Source organism: Capra hircus, chromosome 1, assembly GCF_001704415.2.
Source record: "Capra hircus breed San Clemente chromosome 1, ASM170441v1, whole genome shotgun sequence".
Classification (NCBI taxonomy): domain Eukaryota; kingdom Metazoa; phylum Chordata; class Mammalia; order Artiodactyla; family Bovidae; genus Capra; species Capra hircus.
In genome coordinates, this window is record NC_030808.1 from 67,563,275 (window position 1) to 67,585,426 (window position 22,152).

At 51.3% G+C, this 22,152-nt stretch overlaps 1 protein-coding gene across 1 annotated transcript in view; it reads right to left on the reverse strand.

Moving 5' to 3' along the window:
* The window catches only part of ADCY5 (adenylate cyclase 5), a 157,872-nt gene that overhangs the window by 133,543 nt on the left and 2,177 nt on the right, over positions 1 to 22,152 (reverse strand). The gene's annotated exons all lie outside the window — the stretch shown is intronic.

Here is a 22,152-nt window from a genome sequence, read left to right on the forward strand (position 1 = left end):
CCCCCACCTCGACTCTCAGTGTGCACTTCTTCATGCTCTTTGCTTTATTCCCCTGGATTAAGAGCTATTCCGTGCTTGTCTTAGACACCCACCCGCCCCTCTGCCCTGCATAAATGACAAGCTCCCAGCGGACGAGGCCAGCATCTTTCCCATCGCTGGATCCCCATGCCATGCCAGCAGACACACATAATGCCTGCCTGTTCCCCTAGATGATGAGCACAGCCCACTCTCTGGAGACAGCAAGCAGGGGAGAGCTGCCAAGGTGCGCCTCAGAGGGTCCTGGTGCTGGCTGCTGCCTCAGGAGCCGGCATCACCTGCCGGGGACAGGTCTTCTCCGGCCAGGGAAGCCTGACTGTGCATATGTGAGTCATGGTCATGAGGCCACAGAAGCAGAATGAGGGGTGTTCTTGGTACACACACACACACACAGATACCCCAGAGCCTCCCTTTCTGGGACCTCACCATCTGTCCCCTAGAAGGGCACAAGACCACACTGTGCTGTAAGGGACTTACATGGTTTGTCCAGAAGGGACTTAATGGTTTGTCCAGAAGGCTTCTTATTTAACGGAAAAGCTATGGGCAAGAGAGTTGAGCATGAAAACCTGAAATCTGCTGCCTTCAAGCATCCTGGTACACATCCTGGTACACCATCCATGGAACACTCACCACAGCCCTGGCCTGGAGCCAGGTCTTCAAGTCTCAGCCTTCTCTGTAACTGCGTGTGCTCATCGATGTTGTTGCTGTTATTATTACTGTTGTACTAATCATATTACTCCGGGTTTCTTCCCTGGCTATTCCGGGGACAGGACAGACATTAGCTCATATTACTGTAGTCTTTACTGGGAAGCAGAAAACCATGCAGGCTTGGGACTGCCAGCTTCCTTCCTGGCAGAAAGGGGCCCTCGAAGGGTTTTGTTCAGCTCCTAATACGACCACACTCTAACTTCTCTCAGCAAAGTGGCACCAGAGCTGAGCCTCGATTAAGATGAGTAGTTAAAGCGGCCAGAAGTTAAAGTACGAAAGACCATGGAAAAGTCAGGGCGGCATGGTGGCTGGAGGAGCTAGACATCTCGTTGACTCACCTCCTCTCCCAGTCTGTCTGTGGGATTTCCAGGGGCAGTGGGGAAGGGCAGGGTGTTTTATACAGATTAGTATACAGCGCTGTGCCGTGGAGAGCAACAGCCTCAGGTGGTCACGTGGAGACACTGAGGGTCAGAGAGCTGTGGTCACTCATCCAGGCTAACTGTACACAGGTCGGTGGCAGAGCTACCCAGGAGGGCCCACCTCCTTCCAGACCTCGTGACAATGGCTTCCAGGTGGGGCCCACCAACAGCAGGCTTGGTCCCCCTCCTCGGTCTGCTGGGAACCCTGAGAAGTCATCGCACTCCAGGAGAGTCCAAGGGTTGAGTTTGGGAGAGAGGTGAACATACCAATTAATGAGACGGTCCCTCTCAAGTAGCGGAGAAGGACAGATACATCACAGTCTGTCAGGGACCAGCACAATGTGGATGCACAGACCAGACAGGACTCCTCAACCATGCCTCCCGGGGAGAAACATCAGCGCTGACCTCGAAGACAGGAGATGACACTTCCCTGCACCTCAGAGGGAGGGGACAGGCCAGTTACCAGGGCTGCACTGGCCCTTGGCTCAGGAGCGGGTCACATGAGGCAACAGCTCAACAGGACACTTAGTCTTGAGACCACCAAGGGCCCCAGCCCAGCCCTCCCTGAGTGCCCACCCGTCCCACACCCTCACCTGCCACCTGGACTCACTCCATGAGTTTATTAGCACAAACCTTTAGTGCTCAACTGACTTGGGCTTGTGAAATCCTGCCCACCCCACCACCCCAGCTATAAAACCCATCCCTACCCCACCCCTTGAGAGAAGGGGAAGTAAAGGGAGGCTCCTGATTAAGGAGACGGACTTCTTGGTTCGGACTTCCTGTAGGAGTTGGGAAGTTTCTCATCTTCCACGTCCCCAGCTACAGCCTTGTGGCCCCCAGCATTCTACCCTCTTTTCAAGCTTTCCAGGCACCCAGGACCAACAGGGTCCTGCTCCCATCCTCAGGGAGCTCCCAGTCTGAAGGAGGTGGTAGCATCTTCTGCCCTTGGGGAGCTCCCAGTCTGGTGGGGACAGACTCAGTCTCTGCCCTCAGGGAGCTCTCAGTCTGAAGAGGGAGACGTGGTCCTTGTCCTCAGGGGCTCCTAGCCTCAATGGAGGAAATGCAGCCCCTGCCCTCACTCTCAGTCTGATGGAAGGGGCCTCCTGCCCACAAGGAGCTCCCTGAGTCTGGAAAGGGCTGGCATTGAGTCCCACAGCAGAAAAGCCCCACGGAGCATAGCCCGGCAGTTGGCAGTCCCTGTGCAGTAAGACTCTAGTCCCAGGAGCGTGGTGTCTTCCTGAGGGGATGAGGAAAGTAGATGGCACACGCCCTAAGGCGGGTAGGGTGGGGTTGGCCAGCCGAGTGGGAGAAAGAGGGAGCCATGCTGGGACTCAGGCCTGGTCGCCACCACTCCAGCCCCTGAGCCCCTTGCTCCCTGCCTTGGAGGTGGCAGAAGCAGCGTCCCCAATTCTTACAGGTGCAAACCGAGTCTGGGAGAGGCCCCAGGCAGCCTCCGGAAGCAGGAGGGTCCCTGCTGCTCATTCTCTTCTCCCATTGGTGCCATGCTGGTTCTGGGGGGTCCCAGGAGCACAGCTGGGGCTCCAACCTCAGAGCAGGAGAGCTGCCCTGAAGCACGGAGCCTGGATGTGAATGTGGGGATCGTCTCACACTGCTCACCCTTCACACACAGTGCCCTGCGCGCAGGTCTGTGTGGTCGGCAGGGCCGGCACCTGCTCTGCTAACAACCTGCTCTCAGAGGGAGAGAAGTGCACACTGCCCCTCAGGTGGGACCTGTTCCTCCTGATGCTCCATGCTCTCAGCCGGCCCTGTTCATCTGACGACCAGAACCCAGGCTTGTCCCCAGCAGGCTGGGAGCTCTCTGAAGGCAGAAGCGAAGTTCCCCTCCTCTGGAAGGTGAGGGTTTGTTGGGGCAGGGCAGAGGAGCGGGCCTTCTGTAGGAAGGAAGCCGGGCCCTCCTGCACCCTAGCAAGGGACCCTTAGATCTCCCAGGTCTTCCTGCTGGTTTCTCTGGAAAGACAGCTCAGGCAGGACCCATAGCATTCTCACACACATGGCCCCTTCCCAGGGCTGAACACCCCTGTGGGTGAGAGAACAGGAACAGAGATGCTTTGGGAGTGGAGGTGTTTCTGGGGAGTGACGAGTGTGGGGAGGCCACTGGTTCCCATCACCCCACAGTCCTTCCTCCACCCTGACTCAGGCAGACCATCATTTCCCCCTTTTGCCTCCCATGCTCAGCCTGGTGGGTGCACAATGATTTTTCCAACAGGCTCTGGGTTGAAGAGTGTGTGTGTGTTTGTGTGTGTGTGAGAGAGAGGGCGTGCGTGTGTGTGTGTGTGCAAGCATGCACACCCATCTATCCTGGGGAGCAATAATAGTTAATAAATAAGTGAATGACAAAAATAGCCTCAAAGGAGCTGACAGGCAGAAGGCCAGAGTGGCCGGGCGTGGGGCCAGCACCCTGAAATGCCAAATGTTAATTTAGCCAAAAAGAAAAAACGCCCATTTCAAGACCGCCTCCATTAGCCAGGGTCCGGGGCTGCTGTGGTTTCTGGCTCTGGCATAGCCCCTCCCTACGCATCCTAAGTGAAGCCCAGGCACAGAGGCCCCCTTGCTCAGTGTGAGGGTAACAGCCCTGGAGGGAAGGGGCCCAGGCAGGGGCACACAAGGTTATGGACCAGCAGGAAGCCGGCAGGCTGCTGCCCAGCCGTCCTCCAACAGTCCACCCAGCTGGCCAGCCCTGGTGCAGTCCCAAAGGTCCAACCAGCTGGGGGAAGTTCTGGACATCATCATGTACTCTCAGCCCGGGCATGGGCCCTGCCCTGCCTAGACACTCACTTGGGGGCGAGGGATTGGACTCGATGTCCTGGTTGTCACTTGACCTTGGCCAGATCCCTCCAGCGTCTCAACGGATTTCTCTCAGGCTCTGAGTGTTCTCCACCCTGAGGCCTCTGGTGGCCCATGGGTACTTTTGTCTTCTGGGGCAGGTGTGCATGTCTTACTAAGTTACAGAAGGAAGCACATCTGGGAGAAGCAGATGTTTGCCCACTCTCTTTGCTAGTGGTTCTAACCCTTCCAGAATCATCCTCAAGCTTATTTACTGGCCTCTCTAGATAGGATGCTGGTCACATCCCTGCAGTCCCCCTCAGCCATGTACGTGTGTGCGTGCTAGTCACTCAGTCGCGTCTGACTCTTTGTGACCCCCGTGGGCTGTAACCCGCCAGGCTCCTCTATTCGTGAGATTCTCCAGGCAAGAAAATTGGAGTGGGTTGCCATGCCCTTCTCCAGGCGACCTTCCTGATCTGGGAATCGCACTCACATCTCCTATGTCTCCTGCACTGGGAGGTGGGCTCTTTACTGCTAGCGCCACCTGGGAAGCTCTCCCTCAGATACAGCTACCCTCAAATTCAGGGAGACCTGGTTCAGCCCACTGCCCCCTCCCCACTCCCAATTCATACTCCCTCAGGAAAGACCTGGCTCCAGCTCCCAGGCTGGTCCCAGTCAGTGCTCAAGGATGTCTCACTTGTGGAGGGTCTATGCTGGTCTCTTTGTGGCCAGCACCCAGAATAAGGATGGGGCAGGGCTCAGGGAAAACCCATGACCCAAGACCTAGTCCTTCTTCCACTCAGCCTTCTCTGGGCACTTTGGTAACACAGTTTTCTCCTACCCTGTTTACTATGGTCCAAACACAAAGGACTTCAAAGGAAACACTAGGCTCTCCTATAATGTGTGGGAATTTAAAAGCTTGTGTGCAGCCAGGACAGATCCCAGGTCATTTATGAGGATGTGTCTCTTGGCAGTCCCTGTGCTAAGGGCTTTGCATACATCATCACACAGAATGTTCGGTGCAAAACTCAGGGGCGGCAATTCTCATTCTATCCCATTCTGTGGAATACACTGAGGCTTAGAAAAGGCAATGAGCCTGCCAAGAAGAAACAGTTGGGACATGGAGGAGCCAGGATTTGAACCATGTAGGCACAGGGAACACAGCCATGAGCACGAGGAGTCCCTGCCTGGGGAAGCTGACATTCTAACAGGGGAGGGGGAGAGGACAAGCAATGAACAAGGTCCTCTGTAAATATGCATCTTGTCAAGTGGTCCCTGGAAGGACACTGTGTCCAAGGCTGGTATCTTGGGCCCGCAGGTGCACAAGGAGCTCTGCTGTGGGTCAGGGTGGCCAGGGTCCTAGAGGCCCAGAGAGGGACGAAGTGCTCAGAGACTTGTGATCTCTGGGCACCAGGAGCTGCTTGGGGTGAGGATTCTGGCATTCTAGAGGGAGGAGGAGCTAAGAGGTCAAATGTTTGGGTGCTTAACACCTAGATAAAGGCAGAGTCCTGGGAATTTAAGGAGAGAAGGCTGACACGAGATGTTTACTTATTTATTTGGCTGCCCCAGGTCTTAACTGCAGCACACGGGACCTTTGATCTTTGTCACAGCATGTGGGATTTGTAGTTGCAGCATGCTCTACAACTCTCACTTGTGGCCTGTGAATTCTCAGTTGCAGCGTGTGTGATCCAGTTCTCTGACCCGGGATCGAACCTGGGCCCTTTCCATTGGGAGTGCAGAGTCTTTGTCACTGGACCACCAGGGAAGTCCCTGACATGGGATATTTAAATCCCAAGAAAAGATAAGAAAGGGAGCCCTCAGGATTCACCCCAGGTCCCCTGGGAAAGAGATGCTATCTGGTTCCCAGAGGCTGGGGAGCTGGTCTATTAGGGAGCAGAAGGGAGTGGGTTTGGCATCACTGATAACCAAGGCAAGGAGAAATCAATAGGAAAACGCCCGGTGCTCCCTGTGACCCTCCCCTTCTATTGAAGGCCCTGACCCTCACCCCCACCCCCACCCCACCCCTGCCCCTCCCGGCCCTCCCCAGCCTCCCTAGACAAGGGCAGCAGCTTCTGCACTCAGCACCACCTTTCCCTCCCCCTGCAGGCTGCTCCCTCCAGCTCCACACTAGAGCCACCTTTCCCAATACAGATGGGGCTATGTCCACTCACTGTCTTGCATAAAAACCTAGAGATGCCCACTGTCTCAAAACACACAACTGCCTTGGTCCAGAAATCTATAGGCTTCCCAACCTAGTCCAACCTACCTTTGCCACATACCTCTTTCCCTGGCTGCTACAGGCTGCACGCTTTGTCTCTGCTGAGAAAACTGCAGGCATCATGCGGCTCCCAGCAGGTGTGAGTGCCCATCTGTCCACTGCACTTGGGAGGTCAGAGCCCGGACTTGGAGCCAGGCTGCCCAGTTCATTGTGTGCGCTTGAGCCAGTTATCTAACATGTCAGTCTCAGTGTCCTCATCTGCAAAATGGGGGTGACCACGGCAGTGCTCACCTCCTGGGGCTGTTGTGGGGATTAAATGAGTTAACAGAACAAACACAAAGCACTTAGGACAGAGTCGGGCAGAGAGGGAGGCACAGTGCACAGGCTATGCCCCTGCGGGCACAGTCTACAGCTCACTCATCCTCGTTTCCCAGCGCCAAATACATGGTAGACATCTGTTAAATAACTCAGTCCCACAAACATCTAACACCAGTACCTAGGCAGAGACAGAACTGATGTGATAAAAATAAAGTCCATTTAATTTATATGTCAATTTAGGGAAGATGATTTTCTTTGGGGTTTTGTTGAGTTCAAGGAACTGGAGGGACACTGACCAGGACAATCAAAGGACAAGGACCCATGAGGGCCACACACCATCTGGCTGTGTGACTCTCAGTCCCCCCAGGGTTGTATCATTTTTGTCACCGTTGCATTCCCCAACCAAACCTCTGGAGTGAAATTCTTTCTTTTCTGGCCCCAGTGCCCCTATTAATAGGACTTCCCAGGTGGGGCTAGTGGTAAAGAATCTGCCTGCCAATGAAAGAGACTCGGGTTTGACCCTTGGGTTGGGAAGATCCCCTGGAGGAGGGCATGGCAACCCACTCCAGCATTCTTGCCTGGAGAATCCCATGGAGAGGGGAGCCTGTCCATAGCGTGGCAGAGTTGGACACGACTGAAGTGGCTTATCACGCACACATGCCTGTTAGTATACTCACTGTAAGGACCTTCAGGGTATGTCTGATCTGTGTGGCCCAGATGAGGAAACTAAGGCAGAGGCAGATGTCTCCTGGTCAAGACCTCCGTGCCTACAGAGTCACAGCAGGCGGCCTTGCAGTCACCTGAGAATCCCTCTGTAAACTGCTCCTGTCTCTGGCAGTTGACATACGCTCAGCTCCTGGACCACTTCTCAGCTCTCATCCTCTGGGTTAGAGTCCCCTCACCTCTGCCCCCTGAGACCGGCACAGGCCCAGCAAAAAGGCCCCTCCTTACCTCAGTCTAACTCTGCCTTTCCCAGCTACATCCTCGGGAAGTCGACCCAGAAACCTCTGTTTCTGTGGGAGCCAGATATCTCCCTGTCACCAGCCCTAATCATTTCGGGGAAGGGAGACCCTGTAAGCTGAATCCTTTCTCCACTGGGGGAGGCACTCTGGGGTGGAACTGTGTTTCTAGGGCACCAGGCTCAGCTTTTAGGGTGCTGACTTGAGATGCAGATTCTGGGGGTTCACCTTAGACTTGCTGCATCAGGCTCTCTTGACAAGGGGCCCAGAAACTTTTTAAATTGACTTTGTGGGGAATTCCTGCACACACTAGTGTGGGAGCTGCCAATGTCCTGGCTGAGAGCATGGGCTCTGGAGCCTGCTGTACCACTCTCCAAACATACAACCTCACTTGAGCCACTAACCTTCTCTGGGCCTCAATTTCCTCAGCTATAAAATAGTCTCTTTTTTAAAATCCATCTAAACGGAGATTACGAGGGTCAAATGAGTTACAGGGCTCAGCGCTGCCTGGCACACAGTAAGTTCACAATATGTGGGAGGAATTAGTAATGTTGTCCTATCTTTAAGTTGAGCATCTCAGAAAGGGAAAATTTCCAACAGACTGAACATGCCCCCAGGGGAAGGACAAAGCTCCCTCATTCCTCTCCATGCCCAGGGTCCCAGGAGTTGATCAGGACAGCAGCAAAGGCGGGTGAATGGAAAAGAAATAGAAATGCTGTTCCCAAAGGACAGCACACCCTTGACCAGGCTATCAGGACACCTTCAAATCCAGAGCAGTCCCTGGGAGCAAAGGAGGAAGGAGGAGTGCCCCGTCCCCAAGGAGTCCCTGTGCTCAGCCTCTCCCCAGCCCTGGGTGGAGGTAGATCATAAAGCCCTCCCTTCCTCAGAGCAGAAGCCCAGGCACCTGGCCGCATCTACTCCCACCGACCAGTCAGACAGCTCCCCCAGGCTTTCCACTCTAGGGACCTGGAGAGGTCAGGGGTCACAGAAACACGGAGGGAGGTACCTCCAAGACCATCTGATACTCACTCCCTGGAAGGGCAGTGCTACACCATGGGGCTGGAACAAGCGGGAGAAGTCAGGGAAGCATATGACACCCGGGTGTGGCCAGCCAGGTGGCTTCTCGGCTTCTGAAACCCAAGGCTCTGAGCCTCGGCACCTTCACTGGGGAAGAGGAGGCCCTGCTCCACACCACACTCAACTGCAGCAGGTCCTCTGAGCTCACCTGCCCACAGCCACTGCCTGCTCCCTCCTGACCCTCTTAGATCAGTTACAACTAGGGGTGTGAAGATCCAGTGGGGAGTGCCTCGCACATCACTTCAGGGCCAACCTCGGCCCTTCTCCCTACATCTCAGCACCTCTCCGGTGTCTCCTCCCTTCTCCCCCGACACTCCTCGCACCCCTTACGGCACAGAGGCTCCAGCGGTTGCCCTGAGACCCTCCTCCTGCTCCACAGCGGAACCACAGATGACACTCGGGGAAATGGGGTGGGGCTTGTCTCGCTGTCCATTCCCTGAAGAGAAACTAGCTCTGTTCTTTAAATCCAGGCTGCGGGTGATTTTCCTTTTACTACTAGCAGATTGTACAGAGTGAAAGAAGGGAAAAACCGCTGGAGAATGCAGACTGGACCAGTCTCACAGACCTGTATGAGGCAGGGAAAGGCCTGGATGCCATCGCCCCCTGTGAGGAGAGGCAAAGAGCAGCTCCAGGGCCCGCTCCTGACACACAGGACAGAGTAGAGGATGACCCCGGTTAGGTCCAGCAGTGCTTCCCTATAGATCCTTTGCCAGTGAAAACTCCTCTGAGGGAGAGGATGTAAGTCAGCCCCACAGTCATCAGGTGGGGAAGAAGCAGGGGCAGCAGACACTCGACACGGGGAAGATGTCAGATGTGGTGACTAACTGGCTTTTCTAGGCCATTGTCACCAATGCTGGAGAAATATTCCACTTTAAAAATAAATGTAAAGCAAAATCCAAAATTAACTCTCCCCAGATAACCCCTTTCCGAAATCAACCATGTCGTAATCCACATGTGGCCATTCGCGGAGGGTTTAACCTGAGGATGTCTCCCTGTCCTGGGATAGGGACACTTCCCAGGCCTCAGCCCACACATGTGGGGCTCTTCAATCCTCCCGGTCCTCAGATGGACCCTGGTTTCACTTGTGTCTCTCAGTCCTCCCAGAGCATAAGGGCTAGAGCAGGATCCTGTACATTCCTAGCCAAAGGTGCTAGGAAAGAAGCAGCTTTAAAGTCCACAGGAAGGAAATCCTTTCCGGGGGGGAAGCCCCGTCTCTCCATCACCTTTCTTTACTCTAAGTCTTTGCCATGCATGTTGATAACAATACCTGCAGACGGGGAGTCTCTGACTATATAATAATTCCTTGCACATTTCATGAGCTTAAGGGTCAAAGAAAAAAGTAATTGTGCTGGATTCACACTGCCATTTGCCTGCTGTTTAACTCTGTGCAAATTCATTCATTCTGTATCAGACATCTACGACAGACACTGCTCTAGTTTACATTCCAGTTGGAGGGAGACTCACTAAGACCTACGTACAATTTCTCCCACTGTTGTATCCAACCCTTTTGACCCCCTGGATTGTAGCCCACCAAGCTCCTCTGTTATGGGATTTCCAAGGCAAGCATACTGCAGTGGGTCGCCATTTCCTTCTCCAATTCTGAAAGGAAATACCACATAAGAAAGAGAGAAGTGAAGAGTTAACGGTGATCGTAGGCCTTTGCGTGTAGCCCTCTGGCCGTCAGGAACCTTGAGTGAGATGTGCCTCTCTGCCAAGATGGCTCCGTGGAGCACATGGGGCAGCAGTCATTTTCTAAACTATCCTTGCAGTTATTACAACACTGTGCTAAGCCACTTACCAAGCCACGTTTGGGGCTAATTGCTGGTGATAAGAGGAACATAAATATACTGAGCCACAGCCTGGCCTGATAAGATTTTATACACCAACCACCAACCAAGTTTTCTTTCCCTATTACACACCTGCAATAATTTTTAGTGGTCATCGCTCTTTACTGGATCACCACAATAAACCCCTTTCGACGTAAACAACTCTCCTTTCGATACAGCCATAAATCAGACTCAGCGTCATGCCCATGAGCCTTCTGCTGATGCAGGGAGGCTCAGAGCAGTAGTTCCCATCTGTGGTGCACGCCAGAATCAGCAGGAGCATCCCAAAATGCTGATGTCCAGGCCCACTGCAGATAGCCTGGGTACCAGGGTTATATAAGAACTCCTAGACACGCCTCACCCCCACCCCGTGCCTCAAGTTCTGTTGGGTGACTGGAGGTTAACCCACCCCGAAAGTGGATGTCTCAGTGCTGAGCGTTCGAGGTGAAAATAGAGCTGCCACCTGCACTGTGATACAGGGCAATCAACTATAAGGAAGTTTATAACACACTGTGAGAACTGCTCTTTCGTGGGGTTGCTTGGAACAGCATGAAGAATACTGTTTGGAATTTGTATAGTTAGCCATGCTCATATTTACTGTCCTTATAGTTGAGCTTGCCTCCTGGAGAGTCTCTCAGGTCTTTCCCACGTCTTACAGCTGGAAAGAGGGAAGTGGGAGGACTCAGGAGGAGGAAAAAAGATACCAGAAGAAAAAGGAGAAGAAGAAAGGGGACCGAGGATGAGAGGGAGAAGCAAAAGCAGACAATAGGGAACCTTCCTGACATTACCAGACAGACCAGCAGGGAACCCATAAGGAGGGCGAAGATGGAAAGCAGTGTTTCCTAAGATCACACTCCCAGGCTCAGAGCCCCGTGCCAGCAGGGGACAAGCTCACCTTGGTCAAGGGAGGGAGCCCTGGCTGTCAAGAGTCAGCATTCCCTATGGAACATGCAAATGGGAACTAGCCACCTGCTTCCCACAGTGCTGGGCAGCGGGGGTGAGAGAGTCAGGAACATTCAGTAAATATCTGAGTATTAAAACAGACGAGGCCCCTGTCCTCAAAGAGCTGACTGACAAGTTGAAAGACAGATAGATAAACCTACTGAAATAAAATTATAAACCAGTATGAGTGCTCCAGAGGAAAAGAAGAGGGTGTTTCAGAGTGACTCTGATGTTAAATGCAGAGTGTCAGATGTTGCAAAGGCAGGGCTCCTTCCTCAGCAGCAAGGGGTACAAGCCTACCCTGCTCACCCAGGATTCAGTGACGATCACTCTCCCTTGACTGCCTCCTTCACTCAGGTGTCAGGACCAAGGCGCTTCTGAGCTGCTGCTACCCTTTGGGAGCCTGTCAGAGGATGGCCAGGTCCCTCTCAGGCAGCGTGGTGAAATGGTTACAAGAAAAGGGACTTGGCCAGAGGAAGATTGGGGGCTTGGGCCTGTTAAGTGAACAGACAAACAGCAAAGGAAAACGGCAACCCACTCCAGTATTGCCCGGGAAATCCCACAGGCAAAGGAGCCTGGTAGGCTACCATCCATGGAGTCAAAAAAGAGTGGGACACATGAAGTTCTCCAGGCAAGGATACTGGAGTGGGTTGTTGCTCCCTTCTCCAGAGGATCTTCCCAACCCAGGGATCTAATCCAGGTCTCCCACACTGCCGGAAGATTCTTTACCATCTGAGCCACCAGGGAAGCCCAAATCACCACACTCATCCCCAAAAGAAAATGCGAAAATAAAATCTTGAAAATCCACTTAGCAAAAGAATGGCACTTGGGCAGCAGTTTCATTTTCCTTTACTTTTCTTGAGAAGAGTGACAAATGACAGCAGTGGCTTTGAAGCAGGATATTTGGGGTACTTGTTAGGATGATAGTGGTTTGGGTGAGCTGGGCTCTAAAGACATCCTAGAGTAAACGCTAAACTGCTCTACCCACTAGATGCGACTCTACAGAAAGATCCCAGATTTGACCTCCGAGAAGTGATGCTGATGTGTACCCAGCCGCCTCTCCCTTCCTGCCTCTGTTCCACCTATGCCACCAGAAGCTTGGATATGAAGGAGCCTGACACCCGACCTTAGCTACCCGGCATTGTGTCCGACCCCTCTTCAGGTCTGCATCCCTCCTGACCCATCCTGAAGACCACTCAGGGGCCCTTCATAGGTAAACATCTGATTCCAGTTGTCCCCTAAACACTTTCACGCTGTCCCCTCTCGCAGCATCACTGCAGGCTCCGGAAGTGACAAATGATTTAATGCCTATCTGAGCCAGACACCCCATGGGAAGGAGGCATCACAAATGAGAAACCACGTGTTCCACAACCACCCAAGACAACTGCTTGAGAGCAGCTGTGCCTTCTACAGCCTCTTTAGGTACTATGGGGTGGACTCAGGCTGGGTTCATATGCGCAAAGAGCACTGGATTTGGAGTCAGGGATCTGTATTTGTGCAGCAGCTCCTAAGCTAACTAACTGGCTGTGTGACCGGAATGAGGTCACTCAACCTCTCTCAACCCCTACTTCCTCCTCTTAATAAACACAATATCAGCAGCACAGGTCTGTAATTATGAGAGCTCTCACATGCATTACCTTGTCTGGGCACCCAGCAACAGATTCTGTCAGTCAGGAACTTCTCCTCAGTTTAGAGAGGGAATGGACTGGGCGAGAGTAAGGCGACTCAGGATCACCCAGCCAGGGCATTCTCCTGGGCCCCAAAGCCAATGTCTGCGCCTTCTTAACTCATCACCTCCTCAGGGCAGTAGTGGGAAGCAAGCAAGATCACACATGGTAAAGTCCTTTGTCATCTACAAAATGCTAATCAAAGGTCAAAGTAGTTGAGTCTTTTGGCTGATATTCGAGCCATTGTCTAGGGGACAGAAACCCATACATTTTTAAGAAGCAGAAATTCAAAACATATATATATATATATATAAAACAAGGCAAAAAATACACTTTTTCACATCATCCCACTAGTCTAGAAACAACTGTACTGATGACAAACATACGTCATCAGATAGGAGGGAGGGGCCAGGGTTCTGAGTTTGCCACAGAGTTCTGTCCTTGATGCATTTTTAAAAATATTTATCTATTTAGTTGGCTGCACTGGGTCTTAGTTGTAGCATGTGGAATCTTTTTTTTTTTTTTCAAGCTGTGGCATGCAAACCCTTAGCTGTGGCATGTGGGATCTAGCTCCTGACCAGGGATCGAACCCAGGTACCCTGCATTGGGAGCACAGAGTCTTAGCCACTGAACCACCAGAGAAGTCCCTGTACCTGATGCATTTTTGCCCCAGTAAAGTGATCACTCCCCTCCCTAGTGTTCAAGTCAAACCAGATTAGAATCTCAGTTTCTCCACTTCCAATTTGGATTTTTCCTAGAAAAGGATCCTCAGGCAAAGATTTGAAAGAAGTGGTTTACCTGGGAGGTGACCCCAGAAAATATTAGAGAATGGAGAAATGGAAAAAAAAAAACAGGGGAAGAAGAAAAAGAGAAAGGAAAGATGGAAGGAAGGGAAGGAGGGAGAAAATAAAGAAGGAAGGAAAAAAAAGAAAAATAATTTTCCAACCTGTATCACTGTGGACAACCAGAGCTGTATCCTGCAGGCCTGGGGGCTAACAAGAAGGCTTGTCTCAGTTATACTCCCCCCACACCAGGGTCAAGGGAGCTAGGGTATCTATCCACTAGCGCCCAAGAGTCACTGGTTGAGAGCTGCTCTGGGGATGGGCACTCCTTCCCCAGCACTTCTGACCTGCCCCACAAGCAAGCAGAGAGGCTCAGGGCCAGAGAAAGCCCTCAGGTGCTGACAGCTGGCAGTCTGGCTGGCAAGAGTGAAAGGTACATGCCCAGGGAATATGGGCAGGCGCCGAACCATCTGCTGTGCTTGCTCACTGAGTGACCTTGGGAAAGTTACTTACCTTCTCTTATCCTATATTCTGCAGCCCTGAAATAGGGATAAGAATGTCTTTCTCTTAGGGTTAATACTAAGTGAGGTCATATATGTAAGGGATTAGTTTAGTGCCAAGCTCGCAATAAAAACTCAATATATAGTCATTGTTTTTAATCGACATTCTATAAAGTCTTCCTCCTTTTAGACAGTAGGAAACAAAGCAAACTGGGGAACTCTGTTTGGCCCCAGGATGCTCTGAACAGCCCATCATTACTTTCTTGTAGGCAGCCAGGCCCTCAGCGAATGGACCAGCTCCCCAACCAAAGGTCATAATACAGAGCCCAACAGGCTCCAACGTCTAATGACAACAGAAAACCCTTAAAGGAAACTGAAACTAGATAAAGGAGGCATATCCCCGGTCCCTTCTAGTCCCATCATTTTACTTTATAAAGAATTTTGGATGCAGACAGAGAATGAGACTTCTAATGCAGGCTGCTCGGTCTCCTTTTTGAGGTAGAAGAGCCCCCAAACAAATAAGCGCCCACATCTAGATGACCTTGCCTAGGCCTATCCCTGAGGCAGGGGGCTGGACGCTGAGATCCTCCCAGCCCCTGAAGCAGTGTGTCCCAAAGTGAGTTCCAACATACACTAATGCCTCTGCTATGCTCCTTCAAAAACTGGCTCTGGGGTCAAATATGCCTGATAATGGCTTCATGCAAAAACCCCCTCTTGGCAAATTCTATGGCATATTAACATATGAAAAGCTTTAAAGTTCTACAATAAAGAATTCTGATCAAGCCAGTATTTCCTAAATTTACCTGACACAGGACTGAATGTGTGTACGTGAAACACTGAGCAAAATCCCTCCAAAGGACAGTTAGTGGGAGCATCTGAGCTAAAGGCAATGCTAGGGGCTGGGGCTCGGGCTGAGTCATCTTTGGACCCTCGTGGCCTAGCACAGCGCCTGGTACACAGTAGGCACCTAATAAATGGTTGTTGTCTGAATGAATGGGGAGAAGGCTGAAAGAATGACTTAATAATGGTTTTCAAATCCGTGAAGGGATATAGTACCGGCACTGCCAGGCAACAGCTCTCTGTTTCCAAGAAGACACACGTTCTAAATTGCAGCAGGAGGTACTCTGGAAGCCCTGCTCGGAGTTTAGGATAACAATCCACCAAAATAGGCTCCGAGTCGAGCCGCATCGCTTCCTTCTGTGGAGGTGTTGGTCTAGCACTTCAGAACAGCCGAGAGTCTGTGTGCAGCCGTCCACCCACCCCACCACCGGTTCATTCATTCATTCAAGCCCTCACTGAACACCTACTACGTGTCATGTACCAAGGTCCCTCAGGACCCCTTCCAAGAGCCAAGTGGGACTGTGGCAACCTGTGAGACAACCCCCAGGAAGCCCCTAAAGAGACGGAAGAGGAGGCCACCCAGTGTGAGATCAGGAAGCCTCAAAGCCCAGAAGCAAGAGCCGATAACCCTCCCAGAGCAAGAAGTGTGTGTGTGTGTATGTGGTGGGGGGAAGAGTGTCCAGGCTGACACATGAGGCAGGCCCAAAGAATAAAGCCACTACTGTCTCCCAGTGTTTGCTTGTTTACCCCCCTCTTCTTGTGACTATATCCCATTGTTCCCGACAGCATCCCTGCCCCCACTTCCAAGCTCTTCCCCTCCCCACACTCACAGCTCCAGTCTCCTCTTCCTTGCCTGACATCCTACTGTTCCTCCTTCAAACCATCTCCTAGTTCCTGACCTCTTGCTTACCCCTGATCTCACTTTCCACATTCTGTACCATCCCTTCTGGACCTGCAAGTCTGCAGTGATTTGGTGACTTCTAAACAGAGACCAAGTTAGGCATGACGACGGACATCCCAAAAGATTCAGCAGGCATTCATGCTGTAGCAAGACACAAAACCATAAAATTCAAGGGTTGGATATGAATTAAATGGTTATCTTGGCCAACGATCCCAAACCTAAGAATTGGTCATCAAGATCAGCTAGAGAGCTTTGAAAACTAGATCCAAGCTGGCAGAAAATATAGATCCCTTCCTGGGACCCACCCCAGACCTTCAGAAGCAGAGTCTTTCATTTCCTCAGTCCAGTCTCCCCTTGAACACCTCCACTGACACAGCTGGCTACCCCAGAGGGCTTTTGGTGTAATGGCTACAACCCCAAAGGCTGGAAAGTATCTTCTACCTGGAGAAGGAAATGGTAACCCACTTCGGTATTCTTGCCTGGAGAATGTCATGGACAGTGGAGTCTGGCGGGCTATAGTCAAAAGAGTCCCAAAGAATCACATATGACTGAAGCAATTTAGCACGCACACACCTGAAGCTGAAATCTGTCTACTGTTTTTACCCATTTACCCCAACTCTGCCTTTGGGAGCAACCAAAAATAAGTTCAGTTCCTCTTCTAACATCTGATAACAGGGATCCCAGCAATAAATAACACTTGGCCCATGTTTCTACTTTCTTACCTTGCTACAGTCTGCTGTCCTCCCAGCTAAACATCTCCCACTCTTTCAAATATTCTCTCAGAAGTCAAGGTTTCCAATCCCATGACCAAACTAGTACCCTCCTCTAAATTCTAGAATCAAACATAGAATCTCAGATGCGGCCTCAGTCTTCCTATCAACCAGATATGCCCACAAGCCTAACCAAGATCCTGCTGGCCTTTTCCAACAGCTAGACCAAAATGCTGCTTCCCATGAAGCTCATGGTCTATTAACTAGAAACTCTCAGATTTTGTTCATGATGTTGAAAGAGAGTTCTTCCCTGTCCTGGATTTGAATGTTACCTGGAGAAAAGAGGTGGGTGGGAGGGGAGTGGGGGGAGTAGAGCTTTCCAATTATCTTCATGGAGTTTTGCATTTGGGAGAGAAAATCAACACTGACCTGCCTTCCACTAGCAAGCTCCCCCCACCTGATAGGCATGGAGGAAAGAAGGATATGCTCAAGTGTAACTTGTGTAACTGCACCCAAAGAATTTCTGGGCCACTGTCACATGGGACTCCGAGAGAAAACTGTTTCCATTCCCAACACAGAGGATGCACCCAGGAAGTAAATGACCATTGGCCAGATCTACCACAAGATAAATAAAGTTAACAGAGGTGCCAAGCAGGCTGCCATGACTGAAAGTCATCCGGCAAGAGGCCGTACACTTGCAGAGAGGCTCTCACCTCCCTCCCCCAACACACACCCCTCCCCTGACTGGGCCCAAGTGGGTGCTCCACAGCCCTGCACCCTCTGATACAGTGACCGTGGCCAGGACCTGTCTGCACAGGACAGCTTCTGTCCAGGCCTTTTACACTGATTTTCAAAACTCTTCTGTGAGGCTGGGCAGGTTTTGGTGCTGGGGTTTAATACGTCGTCTGTGTCCTCTTTATAGACAGACATGAGCACACTGTTCTGTGCTCCACAGCACACAGACCTCATGCTCTTGCTCCAGATTAAAACTTAGATAGAATTATTAACAGTCAACATTCCCAAAGTACAGCAGCTGACTGTTCTGCTCCTTGGCCAGGCCTCTACCATTCCTGAAGTCCTCCCCACAGGCATCGAGACACCCCTGTCTAGATATGCCTAGACGACCTCCTATCTAGAAGTCTTGCTTGACCCCCACCCTGAGGCTTCTGCCCCACTCCAAGCACCCGCTTCCCATTGCAGAGATAAGGAGGCCACATAACGGAAAACAATTAGCAAATACAATTAGCACTGAGGCAAAACAAGCAGACCCTCCCTGGCTACAAACTCAGAGCCAGCGTCCCCACCCCAGCCTACTGTTGCTGCTGGGGTTCACTATGGCCAGATCTCTCCTGTCCTGAAATGTGGGTGATGGGGAAAGTAACTGGTGGTAGACGACCCCTGGTGACATGCTGAAAGTGTGTGTCCCTCTCCACACCACCCAGCAAGCAGGGAGGCAGCAGCAGCCAGCAGGGCACACAGGGCAGACACGGTGACCCACCACACAGGCCTCTGGGCCAAGCTCCAGAGCGAGGTGGCAGCTCACCGCAGGGCTCACCAGATGGCTGAGTGAGTGGGCAGCTAGGGCTTTTGAAAGGGAAGGGTGAGACTCCTTGGGGGCAGGGGAACTGACCACTTAAGTCTAGCCCCCAGGTTCATTATGGAAAGTAGGGGCACATGTATCCAGGGTACTTCCCTGGGGAGCCAGAGGTCAAGGTGAGAAGGTCGATCAAGGCCCAGAATCAGAAATGCAAACAGCCACAGGAAGTCAGCCACGAACAAAGAATAAACAGGACAGAGCTGTGATGATTTCCTTTCAAAGTCAACACAAAGGCTTCCCTCAGCCCCCCTCCATAACCCAGGCCAGCACACACGACAGGTACACACACATAAACACACACGTGCACACAAATGTTCACGCACATGCACACACATGCACGTACATACTAGAGCTTGCCCACATGACAGACAGACACCCACCCTTCAGCCACAGTAATCATTTCTTGGTCTGCTTCCCCACCCCCATCCTGCCCAAGTACGGACACTCACATGTGCTCATGGTCACAGAACATCACCCACGTAGCGCAACTGCCATTCTGATCACTGGAACAACTGGTGACAGTTGTGGGTTCAAACAGGCACAAAGGAGGAAATGCAGAAAATCACTGAGTTTCTTCAAAAGGGACAGAGGGAAGCAAGGAAGGAGCTGAAGACAGGTTGGGTAGGGATGGGTCAGCCCACACCACAAGCGCAACCTCTGACAGCTCTCCCAGGCTCACAGGGACCCACACGGGGTCAGAATCTTCTTTTCAGAAACTGTATCAGGTGGGTTTAATGCTGCTGCAGACTAATAATACCCCACATCTGAACAGAACTCTCTACTTTTCAAAGCACTCTTCCATCCATTATCACTTCCTAGTAACACTGGACAAGCAGAGACACTCATCTCCTTTGCCAAATGACTGTCCATCCCCATAAGACCCAAAGATGTTTTCTCCAAAATAATCTCTAATAGCTAAGCATATGTAATAGTTGTGTGAGCATACTTGTTTGTGTGTGAGTGCATGCAGAGGCTTTATGTACCAGAGTGGGAAACAGTCAAACAAAAATGAGGTTGCCATGGCAACAGGCTCCGGCATCATTGCAGCCTATTAACACAAGTGAGGAATGTGTTTGGCAGATGCTTGAGTGTTATTTATGGTATGGGTGTAGCAGAGGGACTTCTAACAGGCTAAGAAGGAAAGAAAAAAAAAAACACAACCCATGACGCTCCTACTGTATCCCACCAAGGAGACGACAGTGAGACGAGCACAGAAGGCGAGGCTGAGAGGCTGCAAAACAGGGAGCAAGAGACGGGGAAGCAGAAAAGCAGGCAGGCAGAGGAGAGGAGAGCAACAGGGGACTGGAGGAGGAGGAAAGTGAAAGGAAGCGAGAGAAAAAGAGCAGGGTGGGGGTGAATACCAGGGGAAGAGCTGGAGCACGGGGTACAGCAAAAGGAAGAAACATCATCCCCCCCGAAAGGGCTGCCCCACCTTGCCTCTCAGTTTCCTCTTGAGAGGCATCAGATAAGATATAAAATGTTTCTCCCTTCTAACTGAAGCGAAGCACAGAGCCCAAGACAGAAGAGGGACAGGGAAAGAATAAAATACTGAGATCAGATACTGATGTTGAAGATCTGAGCTGTGGGGCAGCTGGCAAGGGGACCAGTCTCTCATGAGAACTGAAAAAATGCCAACAGATTCCTGAGGGCCTACTCTGTGTCCAAGGTCACGGAGGCAATTTCCCAAAGCCCCAGTATTAAAATCCACACATTGCTGGCCGTTTACCTGGATGTGTATCTTCATTAAAGATAAGAACAAGGCACCTAACGGAGGCCATTCTCCAACACCTGCCACTCTGGGGTAACCTAGGGCAGAGGGTAATGCTTGATTGTCTCACTAATATTTCCCACCATCCAATTAAGATTTGCTCAAGAAGCACAAAGTTTATATCAGACATAATTAGACAGGCAAATGAAATACAAACCAAAAAAAGATACAGTTTTGTCTTAAGTCAACTAGAAAGAATGCTTGCATTCTGATTATCATGGACCATTTCTAACGAGCTCTGCTTTACTCAGCACAGCAGGTCACGAGAAGTTAAGTGCAAATATATGCAAGAGCCTACAGACAGGGGAAGGTCTGAAGACCACAACTGGATAAAAGAAGCATGAGCGGGGAGGTGTGGAGCTGGGGAAAGAAGGGAGAGAGACTGGGCTGAGGAACTAGATGGGGAAGTCAGTCAGCCAACTCTGCTGGTGAAGTGGCATCTTCATGCTAAGATGGAGATGGACACCCCAGGTCCAGCACAGCCATCCTGGGATCTGACTCCAGTCTCCTAAAATCACTCACCTCAGATTGTCTAGGGCTGTAATCAGGCCCTGAGTCTCAACTCTGGTTTCAGTAAATACTCTGAATGATGCTCCATGTGGATGCCATGCCTGTCTTTCTGCAGAAAAGCCATACCCACCCAAGCAACCTGCCTCCCATTCTAGCCAGGAACAACCCTCAAAGATAAAATACTCATATGCTCGCTTGTGCCCCCAGCTCAAAACACTTGGAGCCTTTATAAGCACTAACAATAGTAGTTAACTTTTTAAAAATCAGCTCTCAATAGGTTTTTCTCTTAAGTTTAAAGATGATCTCTTAAGATTTTTTTTCCTTCTGATCCCAGACCAGAAAAACTTCTTTAGCATCAACAACCCCAATTACTTCACTCATTGGAATATAACCAGTTAAGCAATTATGAAATCCCTATATATTCTATACAGTGCTAGAAAAGGCAGAGATGGTAGAGAGGGAAAAACACATACACCTCAGGAATTTTGCATCCAAGGGGCTTACACTGGATGGGGAGTAAAACCAGGGGCACTCGAGAATAAGTAAGTGCCCCACCCTGTGGCTCTGACTCTGTTGCTGGCCATGCAGAAGAGGGAGAGGCTGGCATGGCTGGAATGGAAGGAGGGCTCCTTGCAGAGGTGAGGCTTGGCACAGAGTGGGTAGAACTGGAAGGGGCATGCATTATCCTCTCATTTGCTAGACAAGGAACCTAGGGCCCAGAGGGGCTGCAGATCCCCTCCTTCCCAGAGTGCCGTGGGGGTACACCTAGAGCCCAGCACCATGAAGCCCACACTGGCACTATTTTGAGAAAGCCAGGGGGTACAGGAGAGCCCCTCAAGAAACACGTAGTCCTCAATAGGACTGAAGTCCGAGAAAAGGCACTAAAAGTGGGGAGGCAATGACCGGAATTCAGTTAGTTAAGAAGTTCTGTAGAGGAAGCAGATTCCCAGAGAGAGGTAGGGGGTGCAGCAGGACCTACGGTCAAGAGACTAGACTGCAGCAAGGGCCCGTTTGACTCTCACAGCCAAGCTGCAGCACAAGCAAGTAGGCTGAGCAGGGGCCAGTGGCCGAGGCCCACGGCACCACAGACAAGGGCACTGCTAAGGGGAGAAGGTGTGCATGTCAGAAGAGCCAGTCTCATCAAGGTCACCATGGCAAGCATGCCTTCCTCTCATAAGTCTTCAGAGGAATCACCAGTTAACCAGGCAGAAGTTTTATTTCCTCCTGACCCCATCATTCGAGGCTCACCTAACTCATCCCAGGAGTGATAAAAAGCCCCTGCCACAAGTAATAACCAGGAGCACCCACATGAAGGGGTCCTGACATATGACACTAGCTTTTTGCTCAGGCCAGGAGAGGACTGTCACCACCCACAAAGGTTGCTTCCCGCTTTTGCTTTAGGCAGCTTGTGGGCAGTTTCACAAAAGAAAGTGTCATTTGTCAGTCTTCCCTCAATTTCAGGTATATTTCCAGCTTTCAAACCCCCAGTCTCAGGCAACTGGCAGGGTTACCCTTTCTTCTCCCTAAGACTAGGCAAGGAGTTCCTAGGGTTTCCCCTCATCAATCCTCCATCCAGGACTCAACTGACTC